At 33.6% G+C, this 16,525-nt stretch overlaps 1 protein-coding gene across 2 annotated transcripts in view; it reads right to left on the bottom strand.

The window, feature by feature from the left end:
- DOK6 (docking protein 6) overlaps positions 1–16,525 on the bottom strand; it is a 245,595-nt gene that overhangs the window by 148,030 nt on the left and 81,040 nt on the right. The gene's annotated exons all lie outside the window — the stretch shown is intronic.

A 16,525-nucleotide genomic window follows, 5' to 3' on the forward strand; every position in this document is an offset into this window, starting at 1 on the left:
AAACATCCAAGAAGCACAAAACAAAACATTTCAGTGAAAACCACACAAAATTTTACTTAGAATGCATGTTTAAGACTATTTACCAAAGGTCTGATGATATTGCCATAACCAGAAGTTTAAAATCAATCAAATAAGAAAACATTTGCAGTTCAAAGAAAAGCTGGTTGAGGCTAATCTTCTGGTCTATTTGCATAAGTAAGGAATTATATATGGTTTTAAGATCTATGGGAGTAGTTTAGTTCATTTTCCTTTTCATTACTTGTACAGCTCTGTGAAAAATATCATATGGAATTTTATGTTATTATTTTACTAGTACATTTAGAATAAAACACAAAAAAATGTTAGCTAATGGTTCTCCCACCCATATATACAGAAGAGTCTTATTTCTTCAGAAATTCTACAGAATTTAATGACACAACAAAAGAACTGCAGTACTATTTAGTTTGGATGATCAGATCAAGCAAATCTAACATTAGAGAAAAAAATTTAAAAAATAATGAAATAGGGGCAAGGAGATCTAAACTGAGTTTTCTCATAGTGTGGTATTCTCTAAACTGAGTAAAAGCAGCAAATACAGTGTCACTAAAATAATTAAGCTTATTTAACTACATTTTGATAGAAGAATACTGACACTATCCTGTTGTCATTATTTCAAATGAATGTTATCAGGCAAAACAAGTATTTTCTTTTAAAAACCTACTAATTGGACTATAAGTACTTTTATCTTCATTTAAATATGAAGACATTTAATGAAAACTTCTGTAATTAGACTTTAAAAGTATACAAGTTTTTTTTTGTTTGTTTGTTTTTTGTTTTTGTTTTGGTTTTGTTTTTGTTTTTTCTTCTAAGGTTGTAAAGTGGCAACTACTGTAGAGCTGTACTTTCTACCTTAGAAAATACTTCACCTAACCTGGGGGAAAAAAAGAGAATATCATTATCTCCTGAAAAAATGGCTTTGCACTGTGGGACATTATAAACCATATTTATTAGGTAGTGCTTTCTTCAAATAACCTCTTGGCAACACTGCAACTTATTTTACCAAAACTACAACATTTCTCCCACAGTTTTCTTCTGCTTAACCCATATTAATTCTTCACAGTGTTATGGTGCGAAAATCTCCACATTTGCAGGAGATGCAGAAGATTCACTTCTTTTTGAAGGGACTCCCTTTGACTCACTAGAAGCAATAGTGCCAACTGTCCTAAGAGGAAATATTTATTCATTTAATATAAGTGTTTCTTTTAATAATACTCCCAGCTCTTCTGGAAACCGTTCCTTTTTTAGGCTATGTGTATTTTCAGTTCGTCTCTTTTCCTCTGAGGATAGTATTTTCCGAAGTTCTTCATCAAGGTAAAAATCATTGCTTTCATTTCAAATCTTCTATTGATTTCCATTATCTGCCCTTAATAGTTTGCTGCCCTCACAGATATCTCTTTAGAAAAACAGATCAAGCCACAGGCCTCATCATCAGTGAAAGCAGGTTTTAGAACAGCCACAGAACCCTCATTTTACAGGTGACCTGAATTTTGGATAGATGGTGATAAGGTAACAGAAATTTTACATCAATTGACTGAGTTGTTTTATTATTTTTTAATTTATTATTATTTGTTCATTCTTTAAATTATTATTATTTGTTCATTTGTTCATTTTCTACACCACGGTTATATTTTATTTTAATTTAAAATATCAGTTAGATCCAGTACCTCAGAAGCATGCCTAGTAAATAGAAAGCTAGACAAGCTAAGTGACAGAGTCAAATTTCTCCCCAGGAGGATGAGAGTATCTTCCAGATAAAAGGTCATCTAATGCATACTCCAAAGCAATTCATTCAGTGACAAATGAGCAGGGTCTCCTGATTGGCAATTTCAGTCTTTTTTTTTTCCACTGGATATCAACCTGGTTGAGTGTGGAAGGGGTTCTGAGGGTCTGACAGCTAACTAACAGAATTCAAGAGGGAGGCTTTGACTACCACCACCCCCCTCCCACTCCCCCCGGCCCTTTATTAGAGGTGTCTTCACAGTATCCATTGATGAGGGCCAAATGTCAGTTATCTTAAGGGATGCTCCTCATTAGGCCTAATCCCAGAGCTGTGTTAAACACAAAAGCTTTGGCATATATATGGGCTGTGGGATGAATGACTTGCTTTTACAGCAGAACACTTTGAACTGCAAGAGGAAGGAACTCACATTTTACCTTTAGATTGCTACTGTTTTGGTTTATTGACAGCTGTTTTTTCCAGACCTCTAAGGAAAGGAAAGATCTGAAGAAAGCAACGGCTCACTCAGCACTGGAGTAGGTACACCAAGACACATTCTTGTATTTGATTTTTTTTAACCTACAATCACTTTTAAAACTGGTAAAAAGACTTACATATTTCCAGTGGATTTCAGCAGCATTTTATCCGATCACAACAGACAGTTTGTACCATAGTGCTTGAAAATGCATTAGCATATGAATTTACCTATAAATATGAATAAATAGGTGCAGATGCGAGCACACAGCAAACAAACATTTGCCTTTCATAAGGCACCTCATTGTTATACAGAAACCTACTCAATTATTCACGAACTATGAGATGCTCTTTTATCCCTGGCCTAGTTTAAGATGCCATTGGCTGTAATCAAAACTTCTGAAAGACTTCTGAAGTCCTCAGATAATTGGGGTAGTCATTGTGAAGGAATTCAGCATCAGCCCTTTAACAACAGAGAAAATGATAACCACTTGCAGGTTTTGTCTCTATAATATTTAGTACTTCCTGTGAGATTTAAGTATCTGTTTCTGACACATGCATAGTTGAAGAAATGCCAAATATTTGATCATTCAATCAGTTTTACAGCATTCTTGGATAGGCACCCAGAACAACAGAAGTAATTGAATAATTTTCTGTGAAGGGCAAACAACAGTTTAATGACATCCTTTTTTTTTTTTTTTTTTCCCAGAGAAATTCAGAAAGATAACATTAAATATGTGCTGTACTGGGGTTTCCTTTTTATTATAGTATCATTTAGAAGGACCCAAATTAGTTCAGTACAAGTCCTGAGGAGGACTGTAACAAAACTACCTGCTGAGTCCACGCCAGAGCAGAGTCTCTTCAAACAGAAATATTATTTCCCCTCTGTTTTGCAAGATGCCCATTGGGCAGTAAAAACACTCCTCTCAACCCCATTATCTGTACTTCCACATCAGTAAGCAATGGCAGTAATTCAGCACACTTGTGGTCAGGTGAGAGCTGGTTCAGCAGCCACTTGCTATAGCACATAAAGACAATTTTCATGATGATGCAGAGGGCGAACAGCCTCTCTTGCTGAAGATGGCTCTGCATAGCCTTGTCCTGCAGCAAAGAAAAAGGAGTCCAGACCTGGAACAAAATAACCTTATCTCCCCAGAATGGTTCCTAAAATCTTTCTAGTCAAAAATTCAACTTCCATTACTACTTCATTTAATCTTTAGATATCCCCTTTTTATATTTTACTTAAAACACTGCTATAGACCAATTTATGATGAAAATCTCTCCTTAACCTCTCCTTGCCTTTTCTTCTGCTTAATTCACCTTACTTTTTCAGTGATGTTTTTATTTTTTTAATATTATTGACTAATATATGCAAAAGTCTGTCCTCTGAATAGATAACTATTCTTCATATCCGTACCACACAGTTCTGTTTTATTATTGTTGTGGATATTCATAATAAATCTATTAAAAGACACATTAAAGCATTTACACATTGATTTACACATTACACATTGACTAAACTAGTTTTTTAGAAAAAAGTTGTTTTTTTTTTTTTTCCTTTTCCTAAAATAACTTTAAAGAATTAGCTTGCTCTGGGAATCTTACATAGAAGTTTCCATTTTCCAGAGACTTCTAAAGACTTTTAATACTCATTTACAAAGATGCAATGCCTGTCTTTATCCACAGCTGTAACTAATTGAGCTTTGCCAGTCATCACTGATATTTAGAGAAGGGATTTTTATTGACAAGTCTCTACATATTATTCCAGAAATTCCACCTAACACTCAAATAATACATGTAATAATAATTTGTTTTTCATTCATTTTAACGTTTAAGTTATCATCCCCGCCCACCAAAAAAAAGTATAGATCTGTAATCAGATCACTTAAGATTTCTTAAAGGGATACATTCCTCTGAAATCTCCATCCCTCTATCCAACAGTACAAATGGCAATAATTTCCTCTACTATATTGGAAAACTACCTGTTTTTCTGTCATGTTTCTGACATGTTTCTGTCAGTAGAAACATGACAGCTGTAGAAACATTTGTCTCTTGAGAGAAGCAGCAGGGAGCCAGCTCCTAGTTACTGACAGAAACCATCACTGACCAGGACAGGATCAAAGAATCATTAATGGAGCTCTTTGCTAGAGAAACCCCAATGGTTCTCCCAGGACGATACCTGTAGTAATGTTCAGTCTTGTGTTTACATCTCATTATTTACAAAATAGGCTGGCTGATTTATCCTTCCTTACTTTCCATGTGCAGAGGATACAGGACCTGTATCATTAGATGACACATCTCCAGTTAAAGCCCTAAAATATTAAAAGTTCAAATTGACTTTGTTAGTTTTCTACATTAAAAGTGGATGAAGTTTTTATGGGGTATGTAAGAGAAATACAATATGTCATGAGGTTAAAAAACAAAGACCACCACCAACAAAAAAAGTACCTTGACACTCAAATTAAAAAAAAAAAAAAAAAAGTAGCATCCATTGTAATGAAAATAAAAACAGTTGTCACAATAACGTCATATTTAACCATTGTTTTGACACCACCACTTGTTGATGTTGTTGTTTTGATTCTCCCGTGTATACTTTGGCAAAGGGAGAAGAGATGAGAGGTGACATTTCACTGCTTCAGCGGAACTACATGTTGCACATTTAAATAAACTTTAAAAGGTACTGATGAAGTTATTGTCTGTGAAAAGGCCCAAGAGGAAAATGAGAAGGCAAAAATTATTCATTCCTCAGCTAAAGAGCAAGTTATAAGATTTGAACTATTGCTGAATAAAGTCAACAGTTTAAAACAAAGTCAACATCAGAGTCCATCTACCTGAGTTACCAATACTTTGCATTAACAAGATAGAAGCAAGTACTCTTGTAACAACACATGCCATCACATCTGCCCTTTGGTTTCTGGGCACATTTGAAATGAAGGTGCCCCAGAAACATTGTTTCTCCTGTCTTGACCAGCACAGATCTTACTGCCTACTTTTCTGAATTACAGTTACCACAGCACTGAGCAGGTACCTTACGAATGGCAAACTTCAATCTGGATGACAAAGCCAACAAGGAGAAATATCCAGGCACAACACTGAGCTTCCAAATGGGCACAGAGCAGTAGGAATCAAGCATACTGCCCCATAATGCCATGCTAAGAAGTTGCCCATTTCTCCACAGACAAGCAGGGTTTCCCCATGGCCATCTGACACCCACCAATTTCTGCTCAAGAAATTTTTTTTTTTTTTTTTTTTTTTCCTCTATTGATTTTAACTTTCCACTCTCTCGTCTATTTCAATATATTTTCTTCAAACATTGCCAAAGTGTCTATCACAAAACATTCACAATAGGAGCAAAACTGTTTAAACCGTAAAGCCAGGAGTCAAAAATCACAGATATATCCTAAAATGATCACTAGTAATGCCTGTAATAAGTAAATACTGTCTGAAGATGTGTTGTTGAAGGCTGTCAAATACAGAAAGATTCATCATTTTTTATATCCTTCTTCTTGCTCTTGAGCTTCATTTTATCATCCTAATTAGGAAGCAAAGATAAGCCTGCAGTTTAGAAACCTTGTAGTATGACATTCTACAAGGTTATAAAAGACTATTAGGTCTTGGATCATTTTGGTATCACAGTTCAAATCCTAAACATTTTAATAGCATATTTTTATTATTTGTATTTTCCAGATTGCAAAGTTAATGGCATTTAAAAACAGAAATAGAAGAAATATAGAAACATCTGCCACAAACTCAGATTAGATCAATCCTGGTGGGCTTGATTGCAGTCAGTGAGAATTATGATGGTTAGAGATGATTATGGACAATTCACCCAGTTAAAGTATATATATATGTCAATTCTCTATAACATACCATTATAGATTCATATACATGTTTATAATATACTATAATTTGTGGTTTTATAGTCACAGGCTATATATGTAATCCATAAGATTCATTTTACTATTAGAGAGTTCTGTGAAATCAAAGCATACCATAGTAATTTTTGAAATATTCATATAGTAACTAAAGTACTGTGTGCACAATCAGTTTAGCTGTGGGAGCTGAAGTATTTAAGTATTTTTTTTTTTTTTTATATATAATTTTTTCTCCTTGTGGGGGAAACAAGAGGGGGATACAAATCTGGAAAGAAAGACTTGCAAGTTTTATTCTTCTGAATAGTAATTTACTTTTTTTTTATTTATTTATTTTTTTAATCCATAGGTACCTACAGCTTAAAAACTTGGAAACTCGGCATCATTATTTTGTTTCAAAGCACCAGCAGGGCAGTTCAAGGATAGAAGGACAACAAAGAGTGCACTCAGATTTCATGGTGGTTTGTACCTGCACAGAATATATCACTTTTTATTTGAATCAATTATTTTAATAAAATCAGTTCCAGTAGCCATTTTTGGCTTTCTGCATTTCCAACTCAGTTTCAGCAAGACTAACGTCAGTGTCTCTTTTCAAGAAAAACTAATACTTCATGTTTGGCCTCATAAAGTAGATAAAAAACAAACTGTTTGCAACAGTTTTAGCAGGCATACAGCAGGAAAACCCTAGAACTTAGAATATTTTAAAGAAATGGTTATAGCCAAGAAATATGAGGCATTTCATTGAGCTTAAACAGAATATGCAGCAATTATCTATGAGCAATTGTGTGGCCAGAGTTTGCACCCAAATCCATATAAAAAACTTAGAGAGAAAACTGCAGTTTGATTACCCTCTAATACAGAATTTGAGTAATTTCTCAAACAGAACCAAGCTTGGGCCATTAGTTTATTTCAGTCACCAGACACTATTGTTGCTTTTTGATGGAAACATTGTTTTTTCACTGTTTTTTATACTGTTTTACTTTAATTAGTTAAAAACACACATAGTCCACTTGAATATGACAGACTGAAAATAATGCTTTGATATTCTGCAATGAAAAGTAGTATTTACAGAGGAGAAGTTACAACTTCTCTCTTTAGTTTTTAATCATATAGCTATATATTGAAGTAATGGAAATATCACTGGAGTAAAGGTTCTTAATTTTTAACTCTTCCATGTGTAAGTTTATTAAAGCTGAAACACAGTAACTTTTACACATATTTAGTAGAAACTCATAACTTTGTTCCCTCCCTCCCCCAAATAATAATAATAATAATAATAATAATAATAATAATAATAATAATAATAATAATAATAATAATAAAGGCACTTCCCACATCTGCAAGGGAATTTAACATTGAGAAACAGATAAAGCTGGAGTCTTTATAATACAAAAAAATCAGACCTTTACACACAACCTGAAATAACACACATTGAAAGGAGATATAAATCTACTCAGATGCTCAGCATTGTACTTTAGGAAGGTAGGGATTTGTGAAAACAAGTGTTACAAAATCAAAACCATGCAACAGAATACCTTAAAATGAAGCAGAGCTTCTGAACAGAACAGTTCAAACACCTATACTTAAGGACAAAAAATTCAAGTAATTTTTACAGCTTCAATTCAGAGGGTTGTAAGCTCAAATTCAGAGTCAAAAATTATTCTTTAGATTGACATCATCATCAGATAGCATTCTGTCACATCTACCTGCACTTCTCTTGACATTGCAGCATAGAAACCTCTCTCAGCAAAGCTATCACAGTCTTCAAGATGTATATTGTTTTGACTTATAAAATAGGTGAAAATAGTGTGCTTAGCATGAGATTTAATAAAGCTGATCACAGCACTAAGTCCAAAGCACTGTTCACAAAGATTAAAACTGTTGGATATAGATACTCTGAATACACTGAATATTTATATACGTGCATAATATCTAACAGCAATTGATCCTAAGAGTAGAAGAGGAAAGTTAAAGCATTTTACTTTTGGAGGTGTTTTGAAGTTTCAGCATGTGTCTATTAAATCCTGCAAAAATCAGCCACATTAATACTCGTGAAAGACAACTGTGATCTATAGGTGCTGGTATTAAGTGCTTGGTCACTGTTCCAAGAATTCTTGGAAGTGTATGCAACATATTTAAATACAGCAAGATTAAACAATATGCTAATGTAGAAGAAAAGCCCTTCAAACACCCTCTGATATACTGTATGGAAGAACAGCATATAAATTCTGAAAACTGCACTTATCCATGACATATGATTCAATAAACCTCTAAAGTAGGAGGTTGTATGAATCAATCATTTTCTAAAAATCAAATTTATCATTTTTTTTTTCCAATGGAGTTACACATAATGCTTTGACTCTCCTTTAAGCATTATGGCATCCACCAGATTTTATGGAGAAATTAATTTTATATAGAAAATAAGGTGCTCTGAAAAGTGAAGCCTACTGTAGGACTAAAGTAGTACCCTGAAAACAGCAATGATCAAGAGGATGTCTAATAACAGTGAAAATTTATTGATATCTGATCACCTGCACTACTGTGCCCTTAGCTTAAACTCTTCTGGCAAAGAATCACAGATTTAACAGATGCCAGCCCAAAGACCTTCATTACATCTTTTAACCTAACTGAAGGGGAGGAAAATTAACTAATATCTGTAAATAACTGGAAATAGTTAAAAGATTCAAATTTGCAAGAATCCTCTGCAGCAGTAGGAAAAAAGATATTCAAAAGAAGCTTGCTGTTGAATAGTTTGGTGAAACTTTTTTTTTTTTTTTTTGCATTATTCACAGAACTATCTGGAATCCGTAAAGTTGAAGCAAACAAAAAAAAAATCTAATTTGCTCTAGATAAAAATTTAAGAGGAAGATGTATATAATAAATATTTCAAATACTTCACTCATTTGTATTAGTGGTATATTTTCTGCCATTTCTGCTACTTATTTTAAAGTATTTCCTGAAAATCTCTAAAAAATAATAATAAAAAAATACCAGTCTTCTATTGCAATGCATCAGTATTGCACAGGGAAGGAAAAAAAAAAAAAAAAAAAGGAGAGACTTGCCTAAGCAAGAAAAGGGTGAGAAAACAAATATTTACACAAAACTAAGAGGATTTGGAAGAAAAAGCTATATCCGTTAGCTCATGTAACTACTAATATCAACTCTGTTCAGCTTTTGTTGCAACAGCACAAATTTTTAAGATAGCATTTACTCTAAGAAAACTAGAATGAATGATCTTCCCTAAGAACTCAAAAGCAGCTGGTGTGCTACATCCCCACCCAGCACATCCTCTGGGGATATGTGTTGGTACGTGGGTTGGAAATTTTGTTGCAACCCAAGGGAAATAATGCAGAGGAAAATCAGATGGTCTCCAAATCCAGGTTTCATAAGTACAAAAGACCACTCTGAATTCCCTGCTCTGTACCTGTGATAAATCTCAAAAAATGTCTGCCCTGGAAGTGTTTTAGAGATTCACCCAAAGTTTATCCAAGTAAATCCACAGAAGCCATGTCAATGCCAATATACTTTAACTCAAACCCAATACAGTAGTAAAACTTAAGTCATCTCAGATCAAATGAAAATTTCTTTGGTAAAGGAAAGGTGGTAACCAAATCAATTATATTATCTCAAGAAACAACCAATCAAACAAACAAACAAAAACTGTCATTGCTTCCACTGATTATCACCAGCTTTCTAGAGCCTGTAGGAGATAAGGCTATCCTTTTACAATCCCTCCCAGTGGGCAGAAGAAAGAGATTAGTCTGCTCAGCTGATGCTATTATTTTGATATTCTAAACAGATGCATACAAATAGAAAACATCTTGATTTTCTTTGCTCTGGAGACCATCTAGGGACAGGATTGGACAGCAGAAGAGAAAAAATACTGCAATATTTGTGATCAAATTAAGCAGACAACCTCTGATACGCTATATAGACAATACACTATCTAGCATCCTGGTTCAATATTAACTAGAATAAGTCTCTTTTCTCATTTGCAGTACTAAAAGCGCAACTGCAAAAAAGTGTTGTTGACATCCTGTGACTGCTGAGATAGTGTTGGTTACAAGTTCTGAAGCTGTAATACAAAGCTGAAGCTTTCTAATACAAAAGAGGAGGGAGAGAGACAAAAATACGCTTGTGTGCTCATTAGTATTACTTCTATATTAGTAGTAATTGGCGGTATTACCAGAAGCAAGATTTGGCTTTGCGGTATTAAATGATTAATCCTAATACTTTAGTTGTGAAGTTTCAGGTAGAGACTTAAAAAGTAGGAGACTTGTCACAGATACAGTTTTATATGACAGCCAATCAGTTAACTCACAAAATCAGAAAAAGTCAGCTTTCTTTTTAAGCAATCTTTCCATGCAAAAAGCCAGTAGAAAACTATAGTTACAAAATAAAATATGCAGATTGTATGGAAAATATCTCATAGGGTCAAAAAAGTAATTATTAATTATTTTTATCTAGCTTTATTAATAGCCACTCTGAATAAGAACATACTATGAATCATGAACTAAATTAAAGTTGTCAAATTCTGAGGAATGCAGAGGCTGTCAGAGTGTGGACTAAGATTTTTGGGGGTTTTTTTTTTTTTTTTTTTTTTTTAATTTTGTATTAATGAAATAAGCAAAGTGTGATGAGCAACTCTTCATTATGCAGTATGAGTAATTCTTACCTTCTTCAAGGTAAGAGTTTGCATACATAGTACCAGTAGACTGGCTCACCACAGATACTATCTTACGTATCAAGAGTCAACGGAAAGCGTACTTTTTTGACCTATTTGTTTTGTAATGAAGTTATGGAGAAATTAACATTGCTTCCACTTCTGAAAATTCCCAAATGCTGTTCAAGACCTCAAAATCAAGGGAACCAAAGGAAGGAAAAAAATATCAATGTGGAATTACATAAATGAACACTCATAATCCCAGGTATCCTCAATGGTTCAGAGTTGTTGTTTAGAATTGCATACTTATGCACACCAGATAATATATAGTGACAGCAGTAGGTAGATTTCAGTCTCTGTATGCTAACTAATATATTTTCTGGTCATACAACAATAGATTTATTGATGTATTTCTAACATAAGTAGGTCTCTAAACTCCCAGTCATATTTCCAGTATCTTGGAAATCAACCCAAGCAACTCTTTTTATTAACAAGAAAAAAAAAAAAAAAAGAAAAAAAAAGAAAAAAAGGTATCCAGCACACAGACAGATCTAAGTGCAGCACTGCAGAGGAGCTATTGCTACACATATTACCTTAATATGTTTTAAAATCTCCATTAAGGTGACTCAATTTGCATATCAACTGAAATAGTTAGGTGAGAATTAGGCATAGATGAATGAGAAAAAATGTGCAAGTCACTAAGCCCTGCCTCTTTGGTTGTAAAAATCCATTCAATATGTGGCCACCACTTTTTTAACTTCTTCTACACATCAACATATTTATATCCAAAAAGATATCTGAAGTCTGTCAGTTTTTCTTGTCCTTGTTGTACTGGCTTACCAGAACAGACTAATTCCGTTCCTGAGGAGTACAAGGAGAATGGTATCAGGCATTTCAAAGTCGTGCTTCTTTTTTTCATAGTTTTGGAAAGCTATTTTTTTGGAGGGGGAGGGGGGATTTAATTTATAAGCCTTGTCCAGCAGAAATTTTAATGTTTGCAGCTAACATTTTCATTAACGGATTTTTGCCTTTGAATCCAAATCATTTGGTTTAGTATATTTTCCTGTTGCCTTAGTACTTTTAACATGTATTATAATGAATCTATCAGCAGGAAAAACTGTTTAAGTGCAGACTCAGTAGTTGAATACAGAATTCACCAGTGAATTCACAGCATCAGTTCACAGCAAGATAGTCACTGTGACACTCATTAGCAGAGGATCCTGAACCATCTTACCTTTTGATGACAGAACCTTTTGTTCTACTTCTCTTCAGAAGGATCCTACTCTATTCTTTTTAGACAGAGCATAGTATGTAATTTCTCCTTCATCTCTTCTACCTTTCAAATTAATAAGCCACTACTTCCTATTGTTTTCCCTCAGGCCTTTTTAAGTCTGCCTGCTGGTCTTTAAACATCTTTCAATAATCACCTTAAATGAGTTCAGTCATGGTTTATGATGGATTTACACTTTTAGACTTTATAAATGAATAAAAATATTACATAAATGGACCCGACCCATAATGGAACATCTATCAGATGTCTTTACAATGAAATATGTCATTGAACATTTCACAGAATTCTACATTTCTCTACTGTTACCTCCATTATTGCTGCTATTTCTACTGATGCATGTGACAAATTCCTTTTCTGCTGTTAACAGGCTTCATTCTTCTGTTATTAGCAGCACAGCAATTAAGGAATATTATTAGCTTTAGTAATTGTCTCATAAGGTAAGTTCCTGGAGATATATTAGAATGCTATATAATACATAGTCTGCTTATTTCCATCCTACATACATAGCTGAAATCTTCTATTTTTATAGGAGACATACCAAACAAAACATTCTACAACAATACTTGTTTGGATGCAAAGTCTTTTAAAATATTTTCCAGATATTTTAGATGCTCCTGTCCTTGTTTCTGAAGTCTGCAGAAACATCAATAAAAAGCAGTGGTTTCCAATGGCACAGACATTTTAAAGGTACAGGCAATGAAGATGAGGTCTTGGGGTTATTAATTGTTTTTTCTATCTTTTTCTATCTCTGTCTTTTAAGGAAGTAATAGCATAGTTGTTAACTACACAGTTTCTGAGTTTTATTTATATTCAACTTCTCCAGTCATCTCCTGCACATGGGGGTCTTGCAGTTGGTTATCTGCATCTTAAAACAGTGAAAGCAGTATTATCACTGACCACAGACAGAAACAGGAAGAGAAAAGTGGTACATTTCACCAAAATTAGTCAAGTTTTACTTCAAAATACCACCGTTAGGATGGGTGGTCAAAATTAGCCAGAACTGGTCTGTGTACATGAATATTTTCCCAATTTCTTCTCAGAATTTTCTTTTATGCCCATTGCTAATAAAAAATTATACTCAAAAAATAGTTAAAAAATAATAAAAACAAACAAACAAAAAATTAAGAATATAATATATTTACAAGCTATACCTACATAGATCAATAGTAGATCTTGTAGCTGATCTTGTGGACAAACTCTTTCTAGAAGCACGGAATCTAATAATTTCTTATTCTATGTCTTCCTTGTAAGAACCATTAGAATTGTTCTAACAGAATGTTTATAAAGTAGTCTGTGTATATCAAGTTTGTCTTTCAGTGCTCTTCATCATTCAGATATCATGAGAAGGCCACAATTTTCTGTCCTTAGTCAAGAAGTCTTCAAACAACCTCTGGTTGCATATAAAATCCCTGCACCCATAAAAAGAATTTCCTTTGGACTAATTCAAATGTTTCCAATTCCTTTGGATAATTATTGTTTTTTATCCAGACAAAACATCAGTAATTTTGGATTACACCATGTTTTAGGCTTAGTCTTGGAGTCTTAGTGTTTATTTAAAATGGGATTACTTTAAAAGCAAGTTTAAAAGTGTTTCCTTGCCTTATTCCCCTGCTGTATCTACAAATACAAAGGAACCATCTAATTTAGTATAGGAAATAATAAGTTTTTGATTTTTTTTTTTTCAGGAAAAGGAAGACAAGCCTAATTTAATTGTTGAATTATTGAATTAGCATAAAGGTCCCTGAGGTATTTATATATATATATGTATATATGTATATACATATATATTTTTATATATATGTATATATGTATATATTTATATATATATACGTATATATATGTATATATATAAATACCTCAGGGACCTTTATGCTAATTCAATAATTCAACAATACAACATATACTTAATACCTTTAAGGTCATGAGTTCTGTGTCATCAGAGTTGTCAAGGTTCTTTGTAACAATACAACACTTTTCCAGAGATGCAAGTCACTTATGCAACTGAGTGTTTGTACTACATATACACCCACAAATAAATGGCTCAATATGTAAATACAACTTTACTCAGACACTTTATTGTGAGAAATGTACACTATCAAAATGAAGGCACAGAAGATATCAAAGTTTAACTAATTTATAGATACTAAAATTGGAAAATTCATTAGCACAGAAGATGTAAACAAAGTGTATGTTCTTCAAATAACAATAATAACGATAATAAAGCACTTGCAAGGTTTGCTGACTGAAATCCTTCATTTTTAAGGCAGCACTTTTTCAGATATTACCACTGGTGATTAAAATTTCTTAGAACTGTCATGAAGATGGTGTGCATCATATAAGAGTGCTTAAATTAAGAAATCTATTTTAGTATCCCTTTCATTACTGCTGCAAAGAATTCTTATAAATTGTGAACAGCAAAAGTTTGATATGATGGCTGAGATTATTTTTAAATCACATAATAACAGTCAATAGTCCCACTCAGGGTTGATGGACTAGCTAACCTCAATGATCTTGTGAACATGTGAATTAATGACTAAAGGCAATTTCAAATGCTTACATTTTCTTTAAGAGACAAATTCAGGTACATTTCTCTCTGAAGAGAGTTTCTGAGAAAAAATGACTTAGAGAGGTATTTTTCTACAGACACTTTTTTTTTTTTTTTTTTTTTTTTAATTCTATTTAAGTGAGGTTGAGCAGAATTGGTCCACAGGGCCTATGAGAGGTTTTGCCACTTGTAGACAGGGTTTGACAGGGCTGTCAAGCAAAGGCAATGGCTGGAAGGTTTCCTATCATGTTCTAGTTCTGCAAATGTTGAAAGAATTAATACAGTTTGCTTCTCCCAAGCCAACCTTTGTCTCTCTTTCCATTTCCCCTCCCCTCATTCTTCCTGCTGCTGTATTCTTGTCAGCAGCAAAAATGTCACCTTTTGGGAAAACTTACAGTGATGGCCCTTTCCCCACTTTAGATTGCAAAAATAGCTGAAATTCAACTTTCTCCTTTCCAAATAAAGGTCTTCCCAAAAAGGGTTGTCAATAGAAATTTTTAAGAAGTCAATGAACTAAAATACGGGTCTTTTAGCAATGGTTGTGGCCCACTGTGTATCTGTAAAATTTGATTACGGTGTCTGCAGATTAAGGTTTAGCTATTTCTAAGAAAAAAAAAAGAAAAAAAAAGTAAAAAGTTTAGTGTTGCTAGAGTATAAGAGTAAAGATATGCATTTTTTTTCCTAAATTCATCATGCTCTATGCCTCTGAATTCCATAATTCTGACCTCCTCTCTTCAGTCTAAACATAGCACAGTTCAAAACATGCACACAGATGTCAGACTCTGAACAAAAGCTGAATAGAAAATAGATTTCAAGCTTTCAAATGTTAGTTTCCATTGTTTTGAAAGTATGAAGGGAAAGAAGTAACTCCATGTCTGGGATCAGAGTTCTATCTGCTATTACAAAAATGTGTGCTTTTACTTAACATCATACGATGCACTCACTGTTGACAAGTTTTCAAAGTTTTGACCACATCATCTAGATACTTATACCACAATACTTCTGGGATAGTTCAAAACTTGTATTTTTTACTCCCAGTCTACGATAACTCACACCCTGCACATGCTAAATACAATGATTTTGTTACATTTTATAGAAGAAATAGTATAGGCACCATACGGATTTTTAAATTAAGGTGCTTATTTCCACAAAGCCACTTTTCTCTCCTTTTCTGTGTCATGTTTTAAGAGAAGCACTGCACAAATCAGCATTTACAGGCCTGCTGTTGTTGTAGTAGTGCTTTGGATGAAAACATCCATCATGAATCACAGAATCATAGAATTAGGGTTGGAAAAGACGTCCAAGATCATCTGGTCCAACCATCACCCTACTACCACTGTCACCCAATAAACCACGTCTCTAAGCACCTAACTTAGTCTAGAAAGGCCAGAGGCTCAAACCAACTGTATTCTTTAGATTTCATCAAGGCACTAAACAACTTGCAAACTAGAAGTTAAAATTTCATTGATATTTAAATATACATGTATCACCTTTATATTTCTGACATTCTTGTACTACCGCAGGAGCACTCCCGTGTCACAACATCGAGACTGGTGTGACTCCACAGATGCAAATTATTGCTTGAAGAGAAGAGAGTGTGCTTCCAAGCATTCCAGAAAACTCATTTCCTGCATGTCACCTTCAATTAATGATAGCTGAATGAATAAGACAAAAACTTATGTGTGAAGAAGACACACAGGATGAATAAATAAATTTGATTCATTCATTTTTCATCTAAACAACTGCAAATACCACTGAAGACAAGCATAGCAAGTTATCCAAGTTATTGACAGGTTGTAAGACACATCTGAAGTGACAAAAATTTAAAATGAAACAGAACACATTTCTCATTTCCAACTCCTGGTAGCAGATTCCTTTAAGAAAAAATGACAGTGGTAAATATATAAATAAAAAGAGATTGCCT

The sequence above is a fragment of the Aythya fuligula genome, chromosome 2 (assembly GCF_009819795.1).
Source record: "Aythya fuligula isolate bAytFul2 chromosome 2, bAytFul2.pri, whole genome shotgun sequence".
Taxonomy (NCBI): domain Eukaryota; kingdom Metazoa; phylum Chordata; class Aves; order Anseriformes; family Anatidae; genus Aythya; species Aythya fuligula.